General features: G+C 45.0%; 1 long non-coding RNA gene across 1 annotated transcript in view; it reads right to left on the bottom strand.

The window, feature by feature from the left end:
- Positions 1–14694, bottom strand: part of LOC143785018 (uncharacterized) — an 86632-nt gene extending 71938 nt beyond the window's left edge. The window contains exon 1 of the long non-coding RNA XR_013217946.1: positions 14566–14694. This is a non-coding gene — a long non-coding RNA (uncharacterized LOC143785018). The remainder of the gene's footprint in view (positions 1–14565) is intronic.
- Between the last annotated feature and the right edge of the window lie 245 nt (positions 14695–14939).

Raw genomic sequence — 14939 nt, 5'->3', positions numbered from 1 at the left:
TTACGTGACAGTGGAGTACCACGCCTCTGGCTGAGGTGCAGTACCTCTGTGGCAACTAGACCCTCAGGGGCACCCCAATAGCTTTCTATAAGGGTGTATTCAGAGATAGCTGTCAGTCACTGATAGGACTGCCCATTGGAGCAAAAATCCCAAATAGAGCAGAGGACTAAATGATGAAAATACAGGTTTCACTGAATATTTTCTTACAAAAATGTGTATCATCCTTCTCAGATCACCCCACTCTATAACATGGTGCTGCAGATTTGGCTGCATTTTCATGGTGACAGGTTCCCTTTAAGTGCCTGCTTTCAACACTTATTTACAGTGGTAACATGATCCCCTATCATCTGTTTTGGCACTACCCTGTTTTCTATGACAATTATTGCCCTATGTACTCATCCAATCTCTGTCCAGTGTAAAAATATAGCGATCACCCTAAATAGCTTTATCGCTTTTGCTTCTTTTCCTCTCCTCTGATTAGGGTCCTGATGGACTGTTGGCTGATACATAACATTGCATGCAGCTACATAGAAACCCATCAATCGCTGTGAGGAGCGCTCCACTCACGATCATTGTGGACTCCCAAACTATGATGTTACAACAAGACATATGCATATTTTGTTATATATTTGCTTTTTTAAATAAGAATGTTTTCAATAGGTTTTTGAAGGATGCATCATGGGCCTATAGGTGATGTGAAGAATCCTTGATGGTATGAAATAGGGTATTTATGAACGAACGCGTTTCGGTACTGGCCTGACACTTTTTCCAAGGTAAAAAGACCAAATGTGCAAGACACCTTGCCATTGAGCTTTAAAAAGGAAAAAAGGTCAGACATTTACAGCCCGCAGGCCAGAGGTTCCCCACCCCTAGACTATAAAGAGGCTATTTGCATATTAAAATTCTCAAAAGAGCATTGAAAGGAATGTGAGTCTCTCTTTGACAATTTAGCTCTTCACATGTTGTAACTTTACCTCTTAGCCTCCCAGTTATAATGCTGATGTCTTCATATATGAAAGAGGGACCTATGGACCCAATAAGGCACCTAGGTATGTGTTGTGTTGCCTCTGTACTTTCTATAGCTAAACTCCTGTGTAGACTTTTTGTTGTTACTGTATTACAACCTTTCATACACACTAGAGGTCAATTAATCAATACCCTATTTCATGAATTGATTTGCATTTTGCTTTCCATGTACCCTTCTGACATTTGAGGTGTTCTTTTGGTGATTTAAACATTTTTACTGGTGGAGAAGCCACATATGAGGAGCCTATGGAGTCACTCACCTTAAACTCCCCTAATATAGCTCGATGTAAATTGTGTGTTGGAAATATTACTTAAAACCATATAATTGTTTTCACAAGAAATGCAGCAGCTTACGGATATTCATACCTTAGAGGCATCCAAGGCAACTTCTATGGAGCCCATAAAGAAACGGAGCCCAAAATAGGTTGCCTCATCCTTCTTCTCCACGGATGGTGAATACTTGCAGAAGGGTCCTTCTCCATATGGATATTCACATAGCAAAACAATAATTGATGTTACCGGTGAATCACAAGGCCCTTTGATTTTGTAGAAATGAGTAAGAGGATCAATAGGGCTGCAACAAGGATGGATTAGTAAAATGAACCAGCGGTAGAAGGGGGTCCTATTTTGCTTTTGACATGGCACAAACTTTCCTCAATAAGCTAAGAAAAAATACAAATTAAGAATAAACCCAGCAATAGTGCATGTAAATAAAATAGGGGACTTAATTAACGCTATTTTGATGAAAAAAACATAAAAGCTATCTCACCGCAAAAACTTCTACCCAGGCAGAACGATCCTATCCTCTCTCTAATATTAAAAACCTTACCTTGTGTCAGCGGACCTCAATATGAATACAGGCAGAGCAGGGCATCTCAATGACCACAGCTTTTACCCGTATTAGGGGTTAGGCAGAACGACTTATTAGAAATTAGCAAGTAAATATCTAAGGGTGTATTTGGGTCACTTTATGGTTTGTAATAGTAAATAGAGCTTTGTGGAAAAAATACTAAAATTCTGGGATTGCCCTTTAATGTTTCACTTAATTCATATTTTTATGGAATGACTTTTCTATGTAAGTCAAATTAGATATATTCCAGCATTTTAGAGCTGCTTTTGATATACAGTGCGCTTGGGCAATCTTGCTTCAAACTGGCACTAATTGGACATTTTCCTTAAGGTATCACATCCACAAGTGTTATTTTTAGTGGTGAAATAAATTGATCTCAGAGGTCTGCAGGCAAAATGACTACTGCAGTTAGGGTGATAGCGAGATCAACATAACACTTGTCAAATTGTGTTTGACACTCACTGAAACAAAATAGTCACTTCTATAATGAGTCAAGAAGCAGATCCACATTCTCTTTTATTACTGCTTTCTCTTCTTCTAGTGGAAGCCTATTAGACTTTCTTTATTCCCTTGTGGTCGGTCCAGAAAAAAAAAATCAAATAATGCTGAACATGTCCCTTTTTTTTCTACTGAATTATTCTTTCACCGCTGCTAAGCCTATTAAACTAAACAGCCCATTAAATTGAATTCATTGAAAATAAATATGGTGAAACTACATTAATCTGTACCTAGAACAATGGCTGAGAAAACATTACCTAATTTAACAGGAGTCGGGAATCCAAAAAGAAAACCTTCAGCTATAGCTTCATAGACCAGCGGCTACTGTGAGGCGAGTAGAAGATGAAAGTGCATAAATGTTGTAATTACGATTCACGTGGAGAAAAACCTTATGATATCAAAGGCTGAAAAACATGTCCCGAAGCAGGATTTATACATGCAGGATTATACTATACTTACTACAGGCACAGTAAATGAATGGATAATTAATAATTCTCTTCCCGTGGTTGCTTATTTAGTAATGAAGCAATCAATTCACACTAAGACTAAACGGAAGAATTACTGATTTACAGAACGAAATATAAAGTTTCTATTTTTCACGCTGCACTTTCTCCGGACTCTTTCTACAATACAGAACATGAGCTTAGTCACTTCCATTTCATTTATTTAAAATCTTCCCCAGAGTGGTGGCATTTCTTAAAATGCTGTTTCGGCTAAGAAGTCTTTCAGCATGCAACTTGAAAAATGACTCTTGGTTTAGATTCTAAGGTCAACTCTGATGGGTTATGCTAGAATTGCCTCAGAATGTTATGTTTCTTCACAGGACACATATTTTGCAAGACAAAGCTGTAAAATAGATTTACCAGCAATAAATTGTTCTCTAATCCTATCGAACTGTGACAAGGTTACACCAAACATGATTACGAATCTCGGAAATTTCCTCACTAATAACATCGAAAAAGTACCTTACTAGTCAATAAGTTCCCAACATCACAAATTCTTAATATTATTTGATCTTACCAAATGCTAATTGACCAAAACCATCAAATAATGTCTATAAAGCGCTGTGAAATTAATGTTGTTATATAAGTGAGTGAAATAAATGAATAAACTAGAGTATCAAAACTGGACAAAAGTATGAACAAAAAGTTTGACAGAAATAAATAATTACATTAGACTCTTGTTGATTTACTTTATTAACATAATGAGTGAAAGAATTGGGTAACTTAGTAAATTACAAACTATACTGAATTCATTTAGTAGCATTGAGAAAAAGCAAAAAAGGTGAGGTCTGTGGCGGCATCAAACTGACGGGGTGGATTGTAGGGGCACCAGACTGTAAAAGGGGTCTACCTGGGGGCACCATACTGTGTAATGGGGTTTCTGTAGGGCATCTTACAGTGGGAATTGTATTGGCATTATTCTATGTGTGGGGGACTCTAGGGGCATCTTATTGCATAGAGAGCACAGTGGAGACCATGAATGGGGTACCATACAATAGGAGGGGTCTGCTGGGGGCATCAAGCTGTGTGATGGGATGGGACTTCTGTCGGACATCAAACAATACAGTGGGAATTGTATTGACATTATCCTAATGTGTGGGGGACTCTAGGGAAATCTGTATAGAGCGCATAGTGGAGACCATGAACAGGGTACCATACTGTAGGAGGGGTCTGCTGGGGTCATCAAACTGTGTGATGGGGCTTCTGTCTGGCATCATACAGTATAGAGGGAATTGTATTGGCAGTATTCTATATGTGGGGGACTCTAGGGGCATCTTATTGTATAGAGAGCACAGTGGAGACCATGAAAGGGGTACCATACTTTGTGAGAACACTAATGGGTTTCACTAGGAGAACTATTTTTGTGTGGACACTTTTAAAGGACTGGACAGGTGAGGGTACAGGGTTAGCATAAAATATAAATTGCAGTATGAGTCCCTCCTCCATATTTTACAGAGTTGGGAGGTAAGCGTAAATAGGCTTTATATGTGGGGATGCTCCAAGAACTTTCAAAATGCATATGTCAAACCAATATGTGAACAAAGTCTTATATGATTGCTTTCGCTAAGACTTTTCTAAACAATATATGTTATACAGTATGTCAAACAGGTGGAGGTTTTGCATCTTGGACTTCATCAGTGCCAGTCAAATGAGGCAACTCTGCCAGTACCACTCCTCTTCTCTCTGCCATTGGCTATTGAGCAGCTCACAGAGAGTCCTCACACATGTCTTTCACTGATGTTTCAATCATTGCAGGTGATCCTGATATAGATATAACTTCAGTACTTTGCTCTTAGCATCAGAACCTTTAGGACATAAACAGCTAACCATGTGTCGTAGAATGGCTTTGCAGGTCACAGGTTGAGCCCCTCTGCCTTAAGATGTATTAGCATGTCAGTATTGGTCATACTAGTGCTGTATGTGTTTTCCAGACATAGCCCCGATGCTCTAAATAAAAGAAACATTAGGTTTTTTGGACCAGACTTGTTCATTCGAGAAATGGACATCACATCAACCTGCAGGTAGTCATCATTATACCACTGGGTTTTGAACATATCTTGTACGTTCTGTTAGCAGGCCACGACAAATACCCACAAACAACAGCTTTTCATTATCATAATGGAAGAAAAACACACATAATAAAAGATAACATCCAGTGGAAATGAAAAAGAAGGGCTCCATCTGGTGAATCCTCTGTACTTGACACTAATGATAACACATCATTTCACGACATGCTGCACCGTCTCTAAAACCCATATATTCACCTCCGTTTAACATGCCTGTCACTAGTAATTTTGTTTGTCATATATCTTTTCCATCTTTCTAAGCAGAAAATACACTGCTGGAAAAATGCGGAAGGTCGACTCTCGGATGGAATTACTGGCTGTAACAATCAGCTCCTCGATGCCCATGAACTGTGACAGGATGACACTCTCTTGTGATGTAATCCTATAGGAGATCCGGACTATGTGCCTTCGAGAATGATAATCCTTTCTCCTTTGTTATCAACCAAAATCTGGGGCTGCAGAAGAGCAATTTACCTGCCAGCTTCCTCTCCACACCATCATATATTCTATCAGATGCATTATGCATTACTTATTGCCTTTGCCTTCTGTTTTGAACACTTGAAAGTGCTGACTGTCATTTTATGTCATCTAACGGCAACATAAAGAAGTAAACATATTATACAGGACTAGCAATATCACTAAACCACACAATGCATAAAAAATGAGATGCTAAATAAACATTGGGTATGTGATAATAGAGATATACAGCAAATCAGGTCACTTATAAATGAATACTGCGTGATCTCCGCCAGAAAACGGCTGATTGCCGATGGAATGACGGGAAAGCCACAGGGAATTAGATCTAATGATATGTAAGGAAAACACTTTAAGCAGATTTCTCTGTCACTATGTCACTATTAATGGGGCTCTGTTGCTTTCGGTGTTTTAAGGACACAGTAGGTACCAATTCCAAGGGAAAAAATAGGAACTGAACTTTTAATAAACTTTTTTTTGAAAATCGATATTACAAGAAAATATTAAACATTTTGTAATATATTTTAACAAAGAATTCTGCGTCTTTATTATAAGATATGGGGAGGATGGAAAGCCTATCATGTTGGGTTGATTTTGTTATTACTAGGTTCTATATCTGAGTAAATGTCTTACTTTTAAATAGAGGATATGTTGGAATATTACACTATATAACAACCTACAGCAATTTACACAGGAGTAATATGGGTCTATGGGAAATCGACGTGAGCTCATCACAAAATGATAGAGTAGAACAATCTGCTTCCACATTTCTATGTACATGTTCATTGTCTTTGCATTGTTAAAGGGCACCTGTCACCCCCAAAATGGAAGATGAGCTAAGCCCACCGGCATCAGGGGCTTATCTACAGCGTTCTGTAATGCTGTAGATAAGCCCCCGATGTATTCTGAAAGATGAGAAAAAGAGGTTAGATTATACTCACCCAGGGGCGTTCCCCGCTGCAGTCCGGTCCGATGGGCGTCGCGGTCCGGGCCTCCCATCTTCATAGGATGATGTCCTCTTCTTGTCTTCACGCTGCGGCTGTTGAGGGCAGAGCAAAGTACTGCAGTGCGCCTCTCTGGGCCTCTCTGACCTTTCCCACCTGTGCCTGCGCCAGAGCCACGGCAAGAATACAAGAAGAGGACGTCATCCTATGAAGATGGGAGGCCCCGGACCGGACCGCGACGTCCATCAGACCGGACCGCCCCTGGGTGAGTATAATCTAACCTCTTTTTCTCATCTTTCAGGATACATCGGGGGCTTATCTACAGCATTATAGAATGCTGTAGATAAGCCCCTGATGCCGGTGGGCTTAGCTCAACTTCCATTTTGGGGGTGACAGATTCCCTTTAATGTAATAACTAATATATGTGTAATTAACGTCAGAAAATATTGCAGCCTCTGTAATTTTTGCACCAATAATTATTAAACTGTATCAGCAGGGTCTCAAATGAACAAAGAGTGGGAGGAGGGGAGTTGTATGGGAATTTGTGCTAATGTTTGCTTATGTTGTATTCAGAAAAATTCTATAAAAATCTTATCTGATTAAAAAATAATAATTCAGCTTCTATATACACTTATGAGTCACTTCTTCCCCTACTCTTTTCCTCTTCAACTCACCATCCACTCTGAAAAAAAGCTCCACATTGCACATGACAACATAGACTGCCAGCAAAGTGAGGCATCAGGTTTAAGCTCCTATTACAACCTATGGAAAGGTTGTGGTGGGGAAGGATGAGGAGCAGAGGAAGGAAAAAAACAGGCAGAGGGAGACACAGAGAGATGGTGCTGAATTTTCTAAGGCAAGGTTCACATAAATACAGGGCTCTCCACTAAGCACAACTTCGGGGTTTCTATCTATTGGAATCATGAAAAAAACAGTATTCCATTGATAACCCCAACAGAACCCTGAAAAAGTAATTGTGTCCTTTGTCTGGCCTCTGTCCTGGTAGTATTCATTTTTTCCAAATATGTTAAAAAATAAAAAATTTAGTCTGCAATGTTTCTAAGAATATTTGAAAAAGATCAATACTCCCAGGATGAAAGAAAGACAGTATCCACAGTGTCTACATAGACTTCATTAGGGCCGGACTAGCAATCTGGCAATTCTGGCAAATGCCAGAAGGGCCTGTCTGGTCCTCAAGACACCCGTGCAGCGCCCCAGAGTCCTGGTCGTTGCAGTACTGTGGCTCCGCCACTATGGGGAGCTATGGTGCGTCCGATGGCACTGAAGGAGTTCATCTGATCAGGTATCACAGACACCAATACATTTCACAGCCGGGCCTCCGGGGGGAGCTAAGGGTGCTATTCATTAGGCCACTCCCCACCATAGTGGGTAAACTGGGGGTCAGGCAGGAAGTTAGATGAGAAAGCTGACTGGATTGAACGAAGCAACACCTGGTGGCAGAGGGTGTTGTGGAGGAAGAGACAGTAGGGTCTCTGTCAGGGGTGGGATCCTGACAGAGGCTTGGCATTGAAAAAGAACGTAACGGGTCCGCGCCAGCTCCGGGAAGCGGCGGGACCCAAGAAAGGACTAGAAGCGAGATAGATTGTGCTGAGTGAGAAACGAGATCAAGCAATAGGAGAATACCAGTAGGGGTCATGCTGTAAGACCGGAGCAACACCCTACTGAGGTGCATTACCGGTGGCCGGAACGCCGAGGGAGTATTTCATTAGAGAGCTTCAAGCAATACTCTAAACAGCGGCAGGACAGTCAGTCTCAGGCGGGCTGTCTCACCTAAATCACCTATGAAGTCTTGGGAGGCAATTGCGGGAGAGGGGCGTCTCTAGGGTCCCGGAAGAACTCCAGGCCTACCCGACAAACGGGTGCCGTTCTAACTGTAACATCAGGAAGGGACGGAAGATTAGCAGAAGATCAGTTAATCGAGTTGTGAGGGAACACGAGAAACAGACACAACGGTTGTGGGGTACTTTCCGTAAGCATAGCAGGGAAGGACTACAACACATAGCGCTAAGAAGGAGGGCACCGATTTCCACCTGTGAAGTGAACTCTGTAGGTGCCATTGGACCGGCCGGACTTGCGCAGCCTGGTGAACCATATTCTGGACTGAGGACTCAGAGATCTCCAGTAAAGAGGTAAAGAGACTGCAACCTGGTGTCCTCGTTATTTACCGCGACCTGCACCCCCACAACTGCACCACCAACATCCACACCTATCATTCACTGTGCGCCCCACGGCAGGGTCACAGACCGGGGCCTAGCCGCCGTGACAACCCCAGAAGCAGAGACTCAGAGGCCCGGTACCGGGTACCCCTCGGCCCTGCGGCAGTGGGGGCGCTACAACTTGGCGTCACGAACAGGATCCACTTAAGCCTGAAGAATCAGGTCATGTGTGCCTTGGAACTGTGATTTACTGTGCTTGGACTGTACTTTATTGCAAAGACTGTGTGTTACCATTTACCGCCAAAAGTTCCCGCCAAAAGTCGCCGCCATTACAGCGCTAAGGAGAGCGCAGGAGAAGAAGAAGGGCGTGGAAGTGGGCGTGAACAAGCTGAAGAGCACGAAAGACAATGGCCGCCCAGTCTAAATATCTCGGCCCCTTGAGGACGTGTCCGTCAGCAGCCGAGATCCGCCTCCTGATCCTCAATGGTGGGCAGAGACAGAGAAAACGAAACCGCCCACGAAGGAGAGAGCGGGAAAAGGACCAGGAAGAAGGAGTGAGAGACATGGAGGACGCCATGGCGAGCCGCCCGGAGCCGGAGCGTGGGGTCGGAGCAGAGGACTCCCCCAGCCACCCGGAGGGGCACCGCAGCCAGGCCTCCACCGCTGATGCTGAATTCCTGCAGGCCGGAGTGGACGAGCTCAGCGACCGACCCCGGCGGACGCAGCTGAGCACTGAGGCCGGGTGGAAGAAGGTCATCATCAGGAGCCTCACCAGACGTCTGTCGGCAGCCTCATCTGGTCTGGAGCAGGAAAGAAGTCCCAGCGCTCCGAAGCTGGAAAGCAAGGCCCTGCCGGAAAGCGAGATGCTGCAAACGGAGATGACAACGCCGCAGCACAAGGCCCCGCAACCAGCGTTCCAGACCCCAGCGGAGGCAGAGCAGACCGGCACCGGAGGGACCGCATCTGAAGCAGGTATGAAGGACGACCCTGCCCTGACGACCGACACCACTCCAGCGACTGCTAGTGCCACAGCTGCTGACCTCTTTCCAGTGACTGATCTTGCAGCAGCCGCTACCTCTGCTGCAGCAAATGCCCATACTCAAGCTGCGCAGACCTCCATCACTGCGCATGATTTAACAGTACATGCAAGACGGATTAACGGCGTTTGTCCAGCACTGGGTGTAACCCTGGACCTCACTTTGCCCAGGCCGGGAAGGGTTAAGTGCCGGGTTCAGCCCTGGAAGCCGTCCAACTAAACCTCGGAAACCTGAAACTGTACATAGTTAACTGTTTGTTTCCCTGCTTTTTGCTGCTTTAAACCCGACTAGGGTTAACTCGTAAAGGGATCCCTTTGTTTACCCGGGATCCCTTCCTCTGCTTTTGCTTTTGTTTCCTGTTTCCTCATTGTTGAAAAGAACTGCTGAATCATGAACAGTGCATGATCCGAACTTCTTGTAAATAGTTTGCACCTTATTAAAGGCGCTCCCTACTGGTTTTACTTTAAAAAAGACTCTTTGCGAAGATACCGCACTGGAACCTTTGCTGAGTAAGGACTGGTAGCTTGAGAAGACGCGCTACCTCACAGAGACTTAGTCCCCTCTTAAAGGGGATGTTCATTTGTCGCGTTTCGATAGTAATATTGCTTAAGACAAGGAGCAATAATGTTGATGAGAGAAAAGTGATGATAATGTTTGTACGAGAAAGTTATATGTGTTTAATTAGTTAAATGTGAAGAAATACTGATGATGTGCTCTGAGAATTAAAAGGTGAAAGATAGAAGAAGGATGCAGTGGGCCCGTAGAGATAGATGTGGTGTCCAGCATGCAAGAAAGGAAGAAAGATAATGAGAAGGCTTAATGTTCGATAGAAAATGTTTAGATAATGTTGATAGATAGTTGGGATAGAAGGTAAACCCTGAGTCCTCATAGGAGTCATGTAGAGATGACTTAGTGCTCTTAAACTGAAAGTAATGTTATGTTCTATACTGTGTATAGTAGTTGAAAAGGCAGTAGGCCCTGGCTGAACGGGGCGGTCCTGTAACAGAAAGGAGAGGCAGTAGGTCTGGTGCCGATAGGACAGGCGGTCCTGCAGATTTAAAGAAGGCGAATGGGAAAGTTAAAATACCTTATAATGTGATTATAGGAAGGTCTTTAGTGGATTTAGAGTGTGAATCCTTAAAGGCAATGTTAAATTATTGTTCAACAATTTTGTACTTAGTAGAATACCCGGTTGGGTAACAGGAGTTATTTATAGCCTGTAATTTATAATGTTAACCATGTTTGTAACGTTCAAGTATCCTCCCATAAAGGGAAGCTCTGTTCAAGTATACTTATTATTATTTGCACTCAACAAAAATTGTATGTCTTTTTGCTAACCTGTATTGTTGTTTTCTTCCCAGTCCCAGAGTACTGTGTTTAACCAGGGGGGAGTGCAGCGCCCCAGAGTCCTGGTCATTGCAGTACTGTGGCTCCGCCACTATGGGGAGCTATGGTGCGTCCGATGGCACTGAAGGAGTTCATCTGATCAGGGATCACAGACACCAATACATTTCACAGCCGGGCCTCCGGGGGGAGCTAAGGGTGCTATTCATTAGGCCACTCCCCACCATAGTGGGTAAACTGGGGGTCAGGCAGGAAGTTAGATGAGAAAGCTGACTGGATTGAACGAAGCAACACCTGGTGGCAGAGGGTGTTGTGGAGGAAGAGACAGTAGGGTCTCTGTCAGGGGTGGGATCCTGACAGAGGCTTGGCATTGAAAAAGAACGTAACGGGTCTGCGCCAGCTCCGGGAAGCGGCGGGACCCAAGAAAGGACTAGAAGCGAGATAGATTGTGCTGAGTGAGAAACGAGATCAAGCAATAGGAGAATACCAGTAGGGGTCATGCTGTAAGACCGGAGCAACACCCTACTGAGGCGCATTACCGGTGGCCGGAACGCCGAGGGAGTATTTCATTAGAGAGCTTCAAGCAATACTCTAAACAGCGGCAGGACAGTCAGTCTCAGGCGGGCTGTCTCACCTAAATCACCTATGAAGTCTTGGGAGGCAATTGCGGGAGAGGGGCGTCTCTAGGGTCCCGGAAGAACTCCAGGCCTACCCGACAAACGGGTGCCGTTCTAACTGTAACATCAGGAAGGGACGGAAGATTAGCAGAAGATCAGTTAATCGAGTTGTGAGGGAACACGAGAAACAGACACAACGGTTGTGGGGTACTTTCCGTAAGCATAGCAGGGAAGGACTACAACACATAGCGCTAAGAAGGAGGGCACCGATTTCCACCTGTGAAGTGAACTCTGTAGGTGCCATTGGACCGGCCGGACTTGCGCAGCCTGGTGAACCATATTCTGGACTGAGGACTCAGAGATCTCCAGTAAAGAGGTAAAGAGACTGCAACCTGGTGTCCTCGTTATTTACCGCGACCTGCACCCCCACAACTGCACCACCAACATCCACACCTATCATTCACTGTGCGCCCCACGGCAGGGTCACGGACCGGGGCCTAGCCGCCGTGACAACCCCAGAAGCAGAGACTCAGAGGCCCGGTACCGGGTACCCCTCGGCCCTGCGGCAGTGGGGGCGCTACACCCATACTGTTAAAAGTTGTGATGGAGCACAAAGTCACTGGCTCCCTCACTTACTCCAGCAGGCCTCTGGCATCCCATCCATCTGTGGCCTGCTGGAGGACAGCACCAAGCAGGGGACATTAGCGATGCGATGACTTCACTGCATTGCACCACCTGCATCCACTGCGAAAATTGATAGAAGAGGAGACAGGCACTGCAGAGAATGAGGAGTCTGGATTTTTATTTTTGTGGGGCTGTGGGGTACCATTAGGCTATATAGGGCACTGTGAGCTGGGCCATCATAGTATATAAGTGCAGCGCCCCAGAGTCCTGGTTGCTGCAGTAATGTCGTTCTTCCACCAGGGGGAGTGATATTACGTCTGGAGGCAATAAAGGAGATCTTCTGTCCAGGTATCACAGCCACACACCACACACTTCACACTCCAGTCCACCAGGGGGAGCAAAGGTTCTATCTATTAGGCCACTCCTCACAGAAGGGTAAAACTGGTGGGTTGGTTAGGAAGTTAGAGAGAGAAGCTGACTGAGCTTTGCACAGACAGTCAGATCCCGACGGAGTTTGGCAGAAGCTGGCTGGAGTGTGTTCCAGTCAGATCCATATTACGGTCTGTGGAAGACGAGGGTCCACGGAGCTGTGCCTGCCCCACGTGCGGCAGCATCCAAAGAGAGAGACATTGAAAGGAAGCGTGTTGTAGTGAGTGAGAAACGAAGGCATAGCAACAAGTGGATACCAGAGAGGATAGTGACCGAATAGAAGCTGCATCCTTCTGGTGTGCGTTCTGGTAGCCAGAATACAGAGGGAAAAAAGTGCTCTACGCCATTGCTTCAGAGACAGGACAGTCAATTCCAAGTTGGCTGCCCGATCTTAATACCTAAGAAGACACGGTGGCAAATTGTGGGGGTCGGGGCGTCTCTAGGGTCCCTATAAACAAGCCTCAGGCCATCAGTCATACGGGTTTTGTTCTATCCGACCACGGGGAACAGAGAGAGAAGAGTAATAATTATTAGAGCTTAAGCAAGTGAGGACCTACTGTGTTACTGTGCGCATAAGAAGGCTATTGCATTCCACCTGAACAAGGAGACTCTGGATTTGCCTTCAGACCAGCCTGACTCTGCCTACCCTGTGATCCGGTGCCCAGGACTGTGGACACTGAAGCCTTCAGTAAAAGGTAAAGAGACTGCAACCTTGTGTCCTCGTTATTCACCGCTCCTTACATCATCCACCATCTACACTCTGGGAAGCCCTGGGGATACTCTTCACCTGTGGGAAAGTATACCATCTAGCTGCCATAACATCACCCCAGCGGACCCCTAAGCAGCGTCAGTCACCCTGACCGAATACCACAGGTGGCGTCACGAACATCATTCCTATAAACTCTTGTCCTGTCATTACTGGATGCCCCTCAAAGGGCCACGGGCCGGGTCTAGCCACCGTGACATCCACCGAACCGAAGGACCCGGTACCGAGTACCCCATTGCCCTTGCGTGGGGGCGATCCATAAGCTCTGTGGGGTGGACCACTTTACTGTATAGTGTACTGTTGGGGGGACCATCATACTACATAGGGGGCTGTTGGGGGGAACATCACACTAAACGGGGGACTGTCAGGTAGACCGTCATACTATATATGGAGCTATGAAAGGAACCATCATACTATATGCGGGGCTGTTGGGATACCATCATACTATATAGGGGCTGTGACGTGTACCATTATAATATTTAGGAAACTGTGGGGTGAGCCATCATACTATATACGGTTGTTAGGAGGACCATCATAATATATAGGGGACTGTTGGAGGGACCATCATACTATACGAGTGGCTGTGTGGTAGACCATCATACCATATAGGGGGCTGTGATGTGGTCCATCATACTATATAGGGGCCTGCTCAGGAGCATTATTACAATAGAGAGGCACTGAGTGTTTTTATTATAAGGCGGTACAATGGTGGGATCGTTATCATTTTTAGGGGAAGCAAGGAGTGATTATTATTATTATTATTATTATTAATAATATAAGAAAATCACAGGGTATATTTTTTATTATTATAAAGAGGTACAGGGTCATTATTATAAGAAGTCACGGGACATTATTAAAAGAGGCACAGGGGAATTCTTATAAGGTTTCACAAGTTGTGGTTTGTGTAGAGGTGGTAGAATTAGTGGCGGGTCCTGGGAAATCAGTAAAGTGAAGACATCTGTGTGTTACATTTTGCAGGTATGAGTTATGGATGGAAGAAGGTGTTTGGACCGAATGCAAAGAAAAAGGGAAAATGAATGACAAAAATCAGCGAGAACGTCACTGGTGAGAACCTGCACAATGTACACATATATGGTCTGCAGAGCACTGGTGAAAAACCATTGTGCTGTGAGTTTGTTTTCCTAAGACTCTTGTAAGTTCTCAGGTTCCACTGCTTGTATCTCAGCCTGCTGTTCCCGCCAGTGCTCACCTCAACGGCAGCCAGTCCAGTTGCACTTGCCAGTGCTCACCTCAGTTCCCTCATTCCTAGAGGCTAGCTGCCATCTGCCCAATATCAGTCCTGTAGTAGCATCTGGACCACCTCCCTTGTCTCTCCTCGGATCTCAGTGTCGTTAGCTGCTGCACATCTGAGGTCAGATTGGGTGAGGCTCCTAGTCACACGCCTCCAGGTCTTCATTGGGCTTCAGCACAGTGGTTCCACCACCCAGCCCGTTACAGTGTGATTTGCATACATCTGGTCACGTGCTAGCTAGACATGAACAGCCTCATTCAATACAAGTGAAATTCAAAACCAAGTACAATTAGTCGGAATGTGTGAAAATCACATACTTACAGTCACATGAT

Source organism: Ranitomeya variabilis, chromosome 7, assembly GCF_051348905.1.
Source record: "Ranitomeya variabilis isolate aRanVar5 chromosome 7, aRanVar5.hap1, whole genome shotgun sequence".
Taxonomy (NCBI): Eukaryota; Metazoa; Chordata; class Amphibia; order Anura; family Dendrobatidae; genus Ranitomeya; species Ranitomeya variabilis.
This window is presented reverse-complemented; position numbering and strand designations above follow the sequence as displayed.